The sequence below is a fragment of the Pyrus communis genome, chromosome 5, assembly GCF_041283825.1.
Source record: "Pyrus communis isolate YQ-2024b chromosome 5, ASM4128382v1, whole genome shotgun sequence".
NCBI classification, from domain to species: domain Eukaryota; kingdom Viridiplantae; phylum Streptophyta; class Magnoliopsida; order Rosales; family Rosaceae; genus Pyrus; species Pyrus communis.
The window spans coordinates 30,333,629-30,348,206 of record NC_142569.1 but is presented as its reverse complement, the minus strand read 5'-3'; the positions used below and the strand labels follow the sequence as shown (position 1 = coordinate 30,348,206).

At 38.0% G+C, this 14,578-nt stretch overlaps 1 pseudogene across 1 annotated transcript; it reads left to right on the top strand.

Moving 5' to 3' along the window:
- Window positions 1–7,035: 7,035 nt before the first annotated feature.
- On the top strand, window positions 7,036–11,138 carry LOC137725002 (uncharacterized; annotated as a pseudogene). The gene is made up of 5 exons (XR_015962088.1): window positions 7,036–7,938; window positions 9,419–9,505; window positions 10,286–10,543; window positions 10,655–10,940; window positions 11,025–11,138. The product of XR_015962088.1 is annotated as an uncharacterized LOC137725002 (transcript).
- The last annotated feature ends 3,440 nt before the right edge of the window (window positions 11,139–14,578 follow it).

Genomic DNA, 14,578 nt, shown 5'->3' with positions numbered 1-14,578 from the left:
TGCATCGCACAATTATATTTGCTATGTGGAATATGTGAGTCAATGTATACAAAATATATTAGAAGCATATTTAGGGTTACATAAACCCTAGGGGATTTCAAGAAAAAAACAAACAAAAAAAAAAAGGGAAAATTTGGACATGGTGCGGCACACCCACCGCACCACCCTCGTGGTACAACCTCAGCAACAGCCCTCTGGGCTTTGCTGCAACCACACAGACATCCAGGCCTTCGGCCTGATTGACTGGCATGGGCCTGAAGCCTTCATGGGCCCTGTCTGTCAAAACCAACCCACGACAAGCTTTGCTTGCTAAGTTCTTGTCTAGGCTTGAAGACCTGCTCACTCCAGTGCTAGCCCATATGATTGGGCTTGGTCCCCGCTGCCCAAATATGACGCCAGCCACATGGTCAACCCACAAGCCAGCTTTCGCTGGACCTTGACCCGTACCCCCTTAAAGCCCAAACCAGTAGCTTGGGCTGCTGTTCTTTTCCCCCACCTAGGCCCGTGGCATGCAATCCACTCCTAAGGCCTTTAAGGCCTTGCCTACTTACGGCACCTAGCCCAAATATTTTTGGGGGCTATATTTTCGACCCAATAATATTATTTTAATATTATTTAGCTTTTACAATCGACCCCGTATGGCCCGATTTATTGAATTAATTAAAATTGACATGTAGTTCATTAATCTGATAATGAATCCGAATTTATTGACCTGGAGATCACTTTTGGACATTAACGATTTAATAATTTATTTTTATACTTTGAACCGTTGACATACTTTCATAGTAACGAAGCTCTCACACTTAAGTTCTCGAAGAAACTCAAATCCACTACACTTAGTTGTATATTGCATTCTGTGTTCTTACAGGAACCTCTCTTTTATGAACTCAACATTCATAAACTAAATTAAACCTGTAGTTTCAAATTTAGGGCCTTTAAAATCCGAAGTATTCATAAAACAATACACCTATGAAAACCCGACGTTTTTCATGAAAACCATGTCTTAGAACTCGATTGTTTTAACTTTGATGCTTATGAACGATTTCCCTTATTTGGACGTTTCTAATAGAAACCACTTAATGTGGGGTACAAGACGTGAATCTCCACTTGACTATCAAGAAGCTGAGAAACCATTGAAGCCAACAATGGCAAAGAAGAGCTGAATAAGCCTCCGCCATGATCTTCATTCGAAGACTTGTGCCCGAAGCATTACAAATGGAAAATACCTCCCAAATGAGGATTCCATGGTTCTTTGGCTCGCTTCTATGAGCTGTTTAATCATGAAAGGCATTGCCTGAAGCACACTATGATTACGTCCATGAATGAGTATGATTCTGAAGTTTATAAATCCGATCAAATTTTGACTGGAGAATACTTTTCTCGTCCTTCTATGTTTCTAACTCGCCCCCGAAGCAACAGTGTAGAAAGTGGAAAATTACCAAATTATTGGATCTGATTATTACCACAAACATATAGTATAATCAGGGCCTGCCAAGGTGCGGCATCATGCCTGAAGCGTGATCCTTGGCACCTAAGACCTAAAACTTGAACATATTGTACCTGAAATGGTAGATAAATTACACACAAAAAAGGGTTTCACCATGCAAAATCCCTCGTTCATCGATGTGGGTATTGTACTCTCAACTTAAAACAAAAATGCGAAGTATTTCTCAAATTTGACCATGATTTCCCTTCTGCTATTTTTTTCTTTTCTTTTGTTTATTGTATAAATATTATAGATAAATACTTATTCAGCTTTTGAAGGTAGTTTTTCAGTTGGAGAGGCGGAACTTTCCCGGAAATTGTACGTTATGTGCAGAACGTGTGTTGTGTCATCTTTCTTGTTCTCTCCGCCATTTTATCTCCCAAAATATTCCATAATCTCGCGAGTCTTGACTAAAACAAAAAGGGTCCATAAACAAGCAGATAATACGTTACAATCTTCATTTGGAATTGTTCAACAGCGTGTGCCTGCTCTAAAACTTTCTGGGTCTTCTGTATCCCGCCGTTTTTTAATGGATTATGCTGCCTCTCATTTGGTGCGATGCTGGATTGCTAGCATCCTAATGAGGTAAAAAGTGTTAAGGATACGTATGTACATATAATAGTTAGTTAATATGTAGAGATATAATTCAATATTTGTTAATTTGTTGAGATGTGTAGTTATTTAGTTGGAGAGTGGTTAACAGTGACATGTGTAAATAAGTTATATACATACAACTATCTTGTAATTTTATCAATTGTAATGGAAAGTTATTCTTTTACAAACATGGTATCACTCGTATTTGTCTAACGACTCGATCATCTTTCCTTCGTTGCTACGCTTTTTGCGACTCTTCCTTGCTAAGCTACCATCTCTCTGAAGCTTCTTGCATCTGAAAACCTAATTTCTTCTGTAATTTTCCATGGCGACCTCGGCTTCTCCCTCTTTTGACTCTGGTTCTCACATTCATCATCCTCCGATCATCGATTCCAGCTCTAATTTCTCTAGCACCTCTCACGCTACTTCCATCACGATCCAGAATATTGGATCTCTGGTGCCAATCAAACTGACCACGATGAATTACTTGACCTGGCGTGCCTTATTCACCCCCTTTTTCAATCAGTACAATCTTACAGGCATCGTTGATGGCTCGGTTTCTTCACCACCTCAATTTCTCACTAACGCAATTGGATCTTGCGCTATGAATCCAACATATGTTACCTAGTTTGAGAATGATCAGAATCTTCTCAGTTGGATCAATTCAACACTCTTTGATTCACTAATTCCTTGCACTATTGGAGTCACCTCTTCCCGAGAACTATGGGCAAAACTAGAATCAAGGCTTGCGACTGCTTCTCAATCGCATATTCATAAACTCAGATCTCGTCTTAGAAGTCTGACTAAGGAAGATTCCTTAGCTGCATGATTCCTTCAACAAATTGAAGTGATTGTTGATGTTCTTGCCAATGCCGGAGCTTCGATTACAGACTCCGAGCTAATTTTTGTCGTTCTTTATAGACTTGCACCTGAATATGACTCTTTTGTTGACGCGATTCAGTTTTGCCTGGGTTCCACAATAATTGATGAACTTCATGGCCTTCTTCTTAGTAAGGAGATTCAATTGACAAATTGGAAGAAAACATCTTCATCTTCGCCATTTCAGGCCTTCAATTCCTCTGCTGGTCTTCTTCCTACGCCTCATTCTCAAGCTCTTATGGCGGCTCACGATTTCAATTCTCAAAGCCGCAGTCCCGATCGCACCAATTTTCCAACTCGAGGTTTCGTCCCTAATTCTCAAAATTTTCAAGGTCGCGGTAATTTTCGACCTAAAAAGTTTCAACAAAATTCCAATCGCCAAGGCTATCAAAGGTATAATCACGGTGGTAGCTCCAATTTCTTCTCCTCTGGCAAGAAGATTCCCTGTCAAATTTGTATACAATTTGGTCATGAAGCATTTGCTTATCTTCAGCGAATGAATCCGAATTTTTCTGGTCATTCCTCTCCTTCTGCTATGGTTGCCAATACAGCTTCTTTTTCTCCAACTTGGCCTGTGGACTCTGGTGCCAGCACTCACATGACAAATTCGTATAACAATTTCCAGAATCCAGAACCTTATACAGGCCCTGAGCAAGTTTTTATTGGCGATGGCAAAGGTTTGCCAATTCTTCACTCTGGATCTTCTCAATTACCTACTTCTCATTACAATTTTCAGCTTCAAAATGTGTTACATGTTCCTGCATTGAAACACAATTTGCTTTCTGCCAATCAATTTCTCATTGATAATTGGTGTTCTATGCATCTTTATCCTTTTCACTTCACTATGAAAGATCTTTCTTCACGAATATGCTCTTTAAAGGACCTGTGCAAAATGGTTTCTATCCGTTTCAACCTCTCAACTCTGATTTGGTGGTTAATCCTCATCATGTATTTGCTGCTTCTATCAATGCTTCCAGGGACGTCTGGCATCAACGCTTAGGTCACCCCTCTACTAAGATCCTCCATAAGTTGAAATATGAGTCTTGTATTTCTGTTTCTAGTAATGCTCCTACTACTTTCTGTAATGGTTGTGCATTAAGCAAAAGTTCTAGGCTCCCATTTGTTACTATGCCAAGTCGGACAAGCAAACCTTTAAAACTACTTGACACAGATGTTTAGGGGTCAACTTCTGTATCTTCTGTACTTCATCACAAGTATTATGTCATCTTTGTGGATGATTTTACCAAATATTGTTGGTTCTTTCCTTTGCAGTACAAGTCTAATGTTTTAAGTATCTTTGTGAAGTTCAAAGGTCATGTTGAGAATCTGTTGTGCACAAAAATTATCACTCTACGTTCTGTTTCTGGTGGTGAATATTTGAGTTCTCAGTTTTCTAATTTTCTTGTTGCGCATGGCATTCACCATCAACTAAGTTGTCCTCATACCCCGGAACAAAATGGTTGCTCTGAGCGTAAACATCGCCATTTAGTGGAGACTGCCAGGACATTATTGACTGTTTCTCAAGTTCCTCACATCTATTGGGATCATGCTTTTGCTACTGCAGTTTACTTGATCAATAGAATACCTACTGCATCCAAGGCTTTTCCATGAGAATTTCTATTCAACAGAACCCCTTCTTATCACACATTGAAAATATTTGGTTGTAGCTGCTTCCCTTGGTTGCAGCTTTATTCTACATCAAATTTGGATCCTAAAAGCAAACATTGCACCTTTCTGGGTTACAGTCTCAACCACAAGGGCTATAAATGTCTTGATCTCACCTCCCAACGGATTTATGTCTCCAGGCATGTCATCTTCGAGGAGTCCAGTTTTCCCTTTCACAAGCGGGTCTCTGCAGCATCATTCCCATCATCCACTGTTACTCCCAATCCCTCTATTCCATCTCAATTAACGTTTCCTACCATCACAGTCAACCCACGTCCCTCTCCTCAAGAGCTTCCTCCAGTTTCCTAGCCCCCACAACCACATCCATCTACCATCCCCTCCACCTCTTCTCCCAACAGTGCCTCTCCATCCCCTCCACAACCACATCTATCTTCACATCTTCCCACCAACATTCACCCTATGCAAACCCGATCTAAATCCGGCATTTACAAACCCAAGGCCTTAACTGCAACCAAACATCATCTACCATCTCATCTCTTTCATGACTTTGTTCCTATTACATATCTTCAGGCCTCTAAATATCTTCACTGGGTTAAAGCTATGCAAGGTGAGTTTCTTGCACTGAAACAAACTGGAACCTGGTCTTTGGTTCCTTCATCTCACTCTACCAATGTAGTAGGATGCAAGTGGGTTTTTCAAATCAAAAGAAAACCCGATAGTACCATTGACATGCACAAGGCACGTCTCATTGCAAAAGGTTTTCACCAGCAAGAAGGATTAGACTATACAGAAACCTTTAGTCCAGTTGCTAAACCGATCACCATTCGAATTCTCCTCACTTTGGCAGCTCAAAATGACTGGTTTCTTAATTAACTTGATGTAAGCAATGTCTTCCTGCATGGTAATCTCTCTGAACAGGTGTTTATGCAACAGCCACCTGGTTTTGAAGACTCTACTCATCCTAATCACATATGTCATCTTCACAAGTCTCTCTATGGCCTCAAACAAGCTCCCCGAGCTTGGTATGAAAAACTTCATGGAGCACTAACCTCTTTGGGATTCACTGGTTCTCAATCAAATCACTCTTTATTTGTCAAGACTAATCCAATGGTGTTTATCTTAGTTTATGTTGATGACATCATTGTCACTGGGCCATCTGCTTCAGCCTGTCAACAAGTTATCACTCGACTTAATTATATGTTCCCTATCAAGGATCTCGATGCGTTACACTATTTCCTTGGCATTGAGGTGAAAAGATCCTCCAAGGGTATTTAAATATCCCAAACCAAATACATACTGGATTTGTTGAAGAAAGCTCACATGGATGGGGCCAAACCTTGTGCCACTCCTTTAAGTACATTAAAGATGGATCATACCTCCCCGTTACTGGACAATGTTGCAAACTATTGATCTCTCGTGGGAGCCCTTCAATACTTAACCTGGACCCGGCCTGATCTTTCTTTTGTTGTGAATTTAGTCTGCCAATATATGCATAGTCCCCGTCACTCTCACTTTCAAGCTGTCAAGTGCATATTTCGGTACCTTAAGGGCTCTATTAATCTGGGTTTATGGTTTCTCAAGAGTTCCTTTACTCCAACACTCACAGCATTCTTAGATGCTGATTTGGCAGGTTGTCCTCTTGACTGAAAGTCCACTGGCGGTTTCTGCATTTTTCTTGGCTCTTCTCTTATCAGCTGGATCACCAAAAAGCAACCTACTGTTACTCGTTCCTCCATTGAAGCAGAGTATGAATCTCTTGCCAATATTGCTGCATAAATTACTTGGATATGCAAGCTTTTAGTGGATATTGCTTATAAATCACCTTCTGTTCCACAACTGTGGTGTGATAATATTTCTGCTCTCTCTAGCCAAAAATCCATTGTTCCATGCTCGTACCAAGCATGTTGAGCTTGATTACCATTACATTCAAGATATTTGTATTAGGGCTCTTGCTAAGGACCGATTTCACACTCTCCGACACAAACTCTCTCTTCGAACTCCTCTACTCAGTTTGAGGGGGGATGTTAAGGATACGTATGTACATACAATAGTTAGTTAATACTTAGAGATATAATTCAATATTTGTTAATTTGTTAAGATGTGTAGTTAGTTAGTTGGAGAGTGGTTGACAGTGACATGTGTAGATAAGTTGTATATATACAACTATCTTGTAATTTTATGAATTGTAATGGAAAGTTATTCTTTTCCAAACAAAAAGATTATTCATTTCCCTAATTTTCCATCTGGGTTGTTTGTTTATATTGTTTGGGGTGACTTAAATAATAGTTGTCGTGTATTTTCAATGATTGATGATTTGGGGATGATTTGAATATATGGGTTGTCCAAGTTTGATTAGTAATATTGATTTCTGGTGCTATTGGATCTAAAGAGCATTTCCTGTATTGATTTGACTTGCAACATATTTGCCATTTGTAATATAATTGGAAGCCTACAATGTTTTGTTGGACCTGAAAATGATTGATTAGAGGTTTTATATGATTGGTGGGAATGTGGATTCAGGATTTTTCTGCTTATAATTAACTTTGATATAATTGTGGACTTGTATTGATAGTATTGGGTTGATTATATTGTAAAAGCTATACAATTATAGAGCTACATGAAGAGGAACCCGTCACCAACAAAGAGGCGGAGGAAATGGACAGAGAGCCCTCTGAGGAGGCTCCTCTCCGGGAGCTCCACTCCTACCAGAGTCATTTTGGGGGGATGGTGAGAAAGAAAGCCTATATCTTTGATGGTTCTGGAAAGTTTTACAATAAGGAATGGGATCTGACAGAAGGTAGAAGCAATGAGTTCTGTTGGTACCATGTTGAACTTCCAAAAGGACATCAGAAGCTTTCTCAGTCTACCCAATACCTCATTGGCGTTCTTTGCCCACCCTTGAAACTCCTCTCTTGTCAGCAATAAACAATTTTGTGGGTATGTTGATGGGGCTCTTGTCTTCAGAGTCAACTCTCATGACCCTCCCTCTAGTGATTTCACATTTAGAATTACCGCAAGAATTACTAAGAATTCAGTGATCACTGTAAGTTTGGGCCGCGTTCCCAGATTGGGTTTCTCACCGGTGGGTCAATCTCTTCTCTCAGAGATTCCTAGTGTGGAGAGTCCCTCGTATCATAGAGGAGAGCAGAGGGAAAGGAAAGGGATTGTCATAAGGGTGCATGTTCTTGAGTTCTTATTGACAATGAATCACTCTGAGGAAGACAATAATCTTGTGCCAAAATCTGTCTCAAATCTTGTAGTTCATATTGTTGACACACATGTGGATCACCTCCAAGATGTTGTGACTAAACTTGAGATAGAGTTGGATTCCGTTGAGCTTCAGATGGATAAAGGTGAGTTTCATCTACTATGTTTAAGTACCTCCAATAGATTTCATTTTAACGCATTCTTCTGTCTATTCATTGTTTATCCCAACGCATATTGTTTTTCTAACAAATTTCTAGTCAATTTTGTTACCCAAAAAAAAAAAAATTCTAGTCAATTTTTTTTTTTTCATCTTGTGTGCAAAAAATGTTATAAAACTTACAAGTTTCATATTTCATTCCTCTTATTTCTAATCAGTACTGTTGTTCTCTATTATAAGCAATTCTAATTTCAGTTGATTTGGGATACCTTCAGTAACTGGTGGGACGTACTTCGTTGTTCTTTTAGTTAACTGATGCAATCTTGAACTGCTAAGATATATATATTCCTTAGACACCATTTTAAACTGCTAATGTTTTCAGTAATTGTATTATCTCCCATTTGTAATTAGGACTTTGACTTCGTGTAACAAACCACTGAGGAAAGGTTAAAAAAGAATGGACATTAGGAATTGGTGAAATTCCATATACAATAACTAACACTTCTATCCTTTGTTTTTTTTTTTTTTTTTTTATCTGTTAATGTAGTTGCTTAAAAATGACTGATTAGAATGTATCATAGATTCATACAGTTCATAAAAGAAAAACAACAAAAGAGGGTCATCTTGTGAATATAGCATTTAAGAATAGGAAAACGAACAAACTCAGAAATCTTCAAACAAAAATAACCAAGATAAATAACACTAAGAATTAACATGGTTTGGCTATATGTGCCTTCTTCCACAGAGCTGCAACAACAATCTTCACCATATCAATAATGAGTACAACGGAATAGGATTAAGATTTGACAAAAAACCTGAAAGAACAAGAACAAGAAATACACTCTTGATTTCTTTTCTTTTCTCTCACACACACTTTACCCTTCTCTCACAACTCCTTGGTGGTATACAACAAACGATTTTGCTCCTAATTTAAAATTAGTGCAATAGCCCTTTATTTAAACATAATAAAGGTCGCCTTCAATAAGGATTACTAATCCTAGTTGGAATTTGGTTCCAATTGAGAAACCAACTCCACTTGGAAAGCAACTTCAACTAGGTAAACAATTTAAACTGGCTAAACAACTTCAACCGGGAAAACAACTCCAATTGGAAAACAACTTCAATTAGGTAAACAATTTAATCCTCCAAGACTATAATTCCTAATGAACTTGGGACAACTCATCATGGGCTGGAAAAACCCAACAAGTCAGTCATATATCATCCCATTTCTGTAGTATATCAATATAGCATGATGTTTATAAGTGCCATGCATGTTAACAAAGAGTTTATGATCAAATCCAAATTCCACCAGCATGTAGTACCATGCATATCCTTCAAATAATGTACATAGTTAACGCTATAATAAAATAATAAAATTATATTAAAGAAGCAGACTTCTAAAGTCTTCTATGTATATTTAGAACTTTATTTGATCAAATAATATGCATTGGTGTTCTGATTTGTAACAGGTGGGTTTGCTTTAAAGAAACAAATGTTGGATGACAGGAGATTTCCCAAAATGCATCTAAATCTACAGCGGCTCCTACAGGTAGTTTGTCAATCCATCATTTTCTTAATATGTGGAACAAAGAGGAACCAAGTAAAGCATTATTGCATATTTTGAGAGGTTATTTCTCCTTTACAATGGCAAACAACCCAATCAAAGAAACTAGTGCACTACAAACTTCTTCCATTTGGATGTTTTATGCTCCTAATGTTTTGGGGCATCCCGACAATTATAAACCTGCTAATCTGATGCCCACCCCACTTTATATTGTGCTGGAATGGTATTTCCTACCAATCCATGCCATTCTTCGTAGTATACTGACAAAGTGAGAGGTGTAGCCCCAATAACACTTGTTTTATGTTTGTTGGCTTTTCCTTTTTCTAAAGTATGTATGTCCGTAGTTTGAGTTTTCACCCTATTCGCCAAGGAATATTTTGGTTGCTTCCGATGGGTTGCTTATTAGGACAAGGGTGACTGTATATTGCTCTTTCATTCTTTCACTGGAGCCAATTCCATGAGTTTAAAATGCTTAATTGCACAAAATCGAGTGCAGTGACGTTCTAGGATTCATATAGCTGACCCTGCTTAGTGGGATAAGGCTTTGTTGTTGTTGTTGTTTGATTGTTTTTCCATCAGCAATTTTGGAGACTAGGCCTAATAGCACATAAACATCTTAGTTTGTAGACATGTGTCATATCATACATGCTCCTTGATTGTTTAGAAGAATGTTAACGGGGTAGAAATTGTAACTCCTAACTGATGTAAATTCTCATTCTAGGAATGACCATATGGGATAAACCTTTTTGATTGTCCTTTAAATTTTACTGACCTCATGGGGAGCAACTTTTTCCTTATGTTAGAGAAAGATGTTCCTCAAAGCAATGGTTTTCAAGTGAAGCTATTGCCTCACTTAAAGAGATGATCGGACGGTTAAGGAGGCTAAATTAGAATGTAGGCTTTATAGCAAATCGTGTCACGACAATACAGGCTGGTCTAGACACCTGGCAAGCAGAGCAGATAAACAGGAAATTGTATTATCTCTATTTCCTCTCTATAATATTTCTTCCTTTATCCATCATTACTGGAGGTAAAGTTGTTTGTTAGCATAAATTTTCATTGGCAGGTTTTTGTGAGGCATCCTTATATGTTCCACTGTGAGCACGAAGCATTTGACAACAAACCCTTGTATCCCTTGCAGTGTTTAGCATGAATGTGGGGGCAATTCCATGGACGAGACAAAAAGACCCAACGTCGAAAGATGGTTTCCGTAATGTCATGTTACTATGTGTAGCTATGCTTCTTCTGGCACTTCTCTGCTTCAACTTTCCTGTTCTTTATACCCGAATAGCTGTTTGGCACAGAAGAAGAGTCATGAAGAGGAGCTGGTCCCTCAACAGGAAGTCATTCCTAAAGAGAAACCATGGAATTGGAATTCAAGAAATAAGGGGCTACCTCCGCATTTGAGGAATGCATCTAGATTTACAGTATGTCCTTTCACATTCTTTCTTGTTTTGTATTGCTTTCTAAGTTCATGGGCAATAATATCGTTCTACTTTGCCCTGGATCAGAGATTTTGGTTGAGCACTTACGGACAACTAAGGGAAAAAGGTAGAGGTTTCTCATTGGAGACTAGCCTATTCTTTTGATGGTTTTGTTTCTTTACCTGGTTTATAGTTCCCCCATTTTTTTACCTTGGAGGTCATCTTGTAAAATGTATTCTCTTGTATCATATGTTTAATATTGTTGCAGATGGTTTCTGTACGATGTACACTCAAAAAATTTAACAACTTCTTTTCAACTGTCTCATTATAATAAACAAAATGCTCATTTCAATTACAGTGAGGATCTGGCCTTTTTCTTTCTATTTCCTCCTTTCATTCCTTTTGCTACCTCTTTCCCCATCTATCCTTCCCGTTCTAACCAATCCATTATACCTTATGGGCGTCCATCTTCTTCGACCTCTTTTGATCCAGTCTGTAGTCAGCTTTCAACGCATTTTGATGCATTCCTTCAAGGGGTGTGTAGAGTTTCGAGGGTTACGCCAGCTCAGGTGTTTATAACACCACTTTCTTCGCTCTCTGTGTCTTTGTTGGCAATGTTGTTCGTGGTAATCGCACAGACTTCTTTCAAGTTTGGGCCGAGGCCGGTGCATCGTTCGTGGCTGGGCGATGAGGTATCACTTCATTTCATCTTTGCGGTGCTACTTGGTGGGAGTTGTGGCATCAATTGGGAAATCGAATTCGGTTAATCGAGAAGAACTGTTGCGACGGTGGGAGGAATCTAGAACGTTCTGGTGCTTTGTATCAAACTTTGGGCTCTTGGTTGGGCTTTTTTAAGTTAGCTTGGGTGGCCTTTTTTGTTTTGTTAATATTTTTTTGTAGGCCTTTGTCTTATAAATTACTTTTGCAATAAAATTTCTTCCTTTCTATAGAAAGGATTTATCAAAAAAAAAACTAACTGTTATCAGCTTGATTTCCACTGATGCTTGCTGATTTTTCAACAAATTTTAGATGTTTGTGTCGAACCCCATCTGATCTCCCAACTATCCTCTTGCATGCAAACTAATGAAACCCAAATCAAGAAACAACCATTAAAACCATGTCCCAAATATTTAGTAAGCGAAAAAAAAATTAAACTTTTGTGTTTTCGAAGAAGAGAATTGAATGTATGAAAATAAGTTTTATGGGCAATTCAAAAAGGAAACTATTATTACCACTCCAAAAATCTCATTCTACACTCCTCATAAATATATTTTTCTTTCTAATTATAGACAGTTTGGAGTGCCAAATGGGGTTTTTGGAGTGTTAATATCAATTCCCTTAAAAAAAATGTCATTTTACTTTTCTAAGTGCATTTTTACATTTTTTTTTTTTAATGTCCTTACTTTTTTGCATTGGTAATGGATGAGTTAATGAGACATATTTAAGATGATATTTTTTGGTGTATACTTTCCACATATAATATAGTGTTGATAGATGAAAGTAGGAGGGAGTAAATGTGAAACTTAACCTTTGGCAGGAAGTATTGGAAACTAAAGGTCTTCGCCTAAGTTGGTCAAAAACAAAGTCTATAGAGTGCAAGTTCACTGGGAATAGAGGTCCAAATGAGGGCGAGGGGTGAAGATCAGGAAGTACCAAAAAGTGATCGCTTTCGTTATCTTAGATCTATCCAACAAAAGAATGAACAATTGGGTGAAGATCTTAACCATAGAATACAAGCTGGATGGATGAAGTAGATGAGTGTATTGAGTGTGTTGTGTGACCTATGTATGCCACTAAAACTCAAGAAAAAATTTTATTGGACAACAATAAGACTAGTAATGCTTTTATGGCACAGATGTTGGTTGGTCAAGCATTAAAACGTGCAAAAAAAATGATTGTAATGGAGATGAGAATATTTTGTTGGATGTGTAGACACACAAAAAAATATATGATTAAGAACAAGGATATCTAAGGTAAAGTAGGAGTGGCTACAACTAAAGACAAGATAAGAAAAAAAATTGGTTAAGATGGTTTAAATATGTGAACCGAAGACCTATAGATTTTCGGGTTAGAAAATGCAATTATGAGACATAGGTTGGATGCAAAATGGGCAGAGGAAGACCTAGGAAGAGTTAGAAAGAGACTCTAAGAAAGGACATGGAGTACTTGGAGGTAACAGAATAATTAAAGGTGGTAACCGAGCACAATGACGTTCTAATATTCATACGATCGACACCACTTAGCCAGATAAGACTTTATTATTATTGTTGTTGTTTGGAGTGTATGGAATCTTTTATGGATTGTTAATAATAGCTTTCCATATGTTTTGCAAATCAAAATATCAACAATATGTTGTTGGGTACTCTCCATGTCTATTCAATTTCTTTCATTTTATTTTAATTGCTAATATTTTCTATGTACGTATTTATATGACTACCCAACAAAAAGTAGATGTATTCCTTTTGATTTAGTATACATTTTTTTGCCATTTAGTACTACGGTCTAATGATATTTCTCTTTACTTGTAAATGAGAGGTATTAGATTCAATTCTTGCTAGGCGAATTTGAATCACATTCATGCTAGCCCATTTTGAGGCTAAGCTCAGCCTCCCCTCTTAACATAGATAACATCGTTTGTTAAAAAAAAAAAAAAAAAAAACATATGGAGATTTGTTGACAACAGGTTCATCTTTCAATCCTAATCTATGTGTGCCTACATGGAAAAAGACTTGGGTTGCCCTTGGAGATGTCCCACCAAAAGTAAAGCTCTCCAATTTGCAACGATATTCTGCTTACTAGAGTTAATCTCACTAGAAGACATATCGGGGATGACTACTATGTACAATTTAGATTTCGCATGTGTTCTGAGATGTCGCCTCCCCTTGGTCACCCACCAAAAGGATTGAATTTATAGAATATCGACTACACTCTCTTTTTAGCCTCCGGCCTTAACAACATGAACTTTGACCTCCATCCAAAAGAATAGAATTTACAGTATATCTAACATGCAATCCATTTGAGGGCTAGGAACGTGGTCTTGTGGACAGGGAAGTGTGAGAGACAATGTATTATTGATGAGGTCTATATGTTGGTTGTAGGATTTTATTCAAGCCTCTCACTCCATCGCTGGGCCTAGAAATATCCACAGAGGAAGGGGGGATGCAACCTGCTCGATGAAAGCATTGGCTACCAGAGAATGGGCTGCTTGGCGGTCGAGAGGGTTATACAAAATATCTTAGTTGAGTCTTGTCACGCCTCAATCCCGATATCATCCAATCACCAAGATGTGTATGTGATGGCCGACACCTGAGGGTAACAAAAGCCAATCTAGCATGCTTATGCTAAGAATATGTAAAACATGTATGCAAATTTTTTTTGCGAAATAAAGTAAACATAATTAAAAATGCATAACTTAAACAGAACATTGGTAAGGTACTGATCATTGATAGTTACAACATAAGAAATGCGTGAAATGTTCAAAGCATACAACTAATCAAGATTATCAGCAGAAGGAATATTATAGAAAAAGTGTGGTTACAAAGAAAAGGTCCTACCCAGAGAAAAGGACTCGAAACTACCAGTACGGGAATGCCTCAATGTTAGAATCATACGCCTTGTTTCTAAGTCCTGAAGGGGGTGCC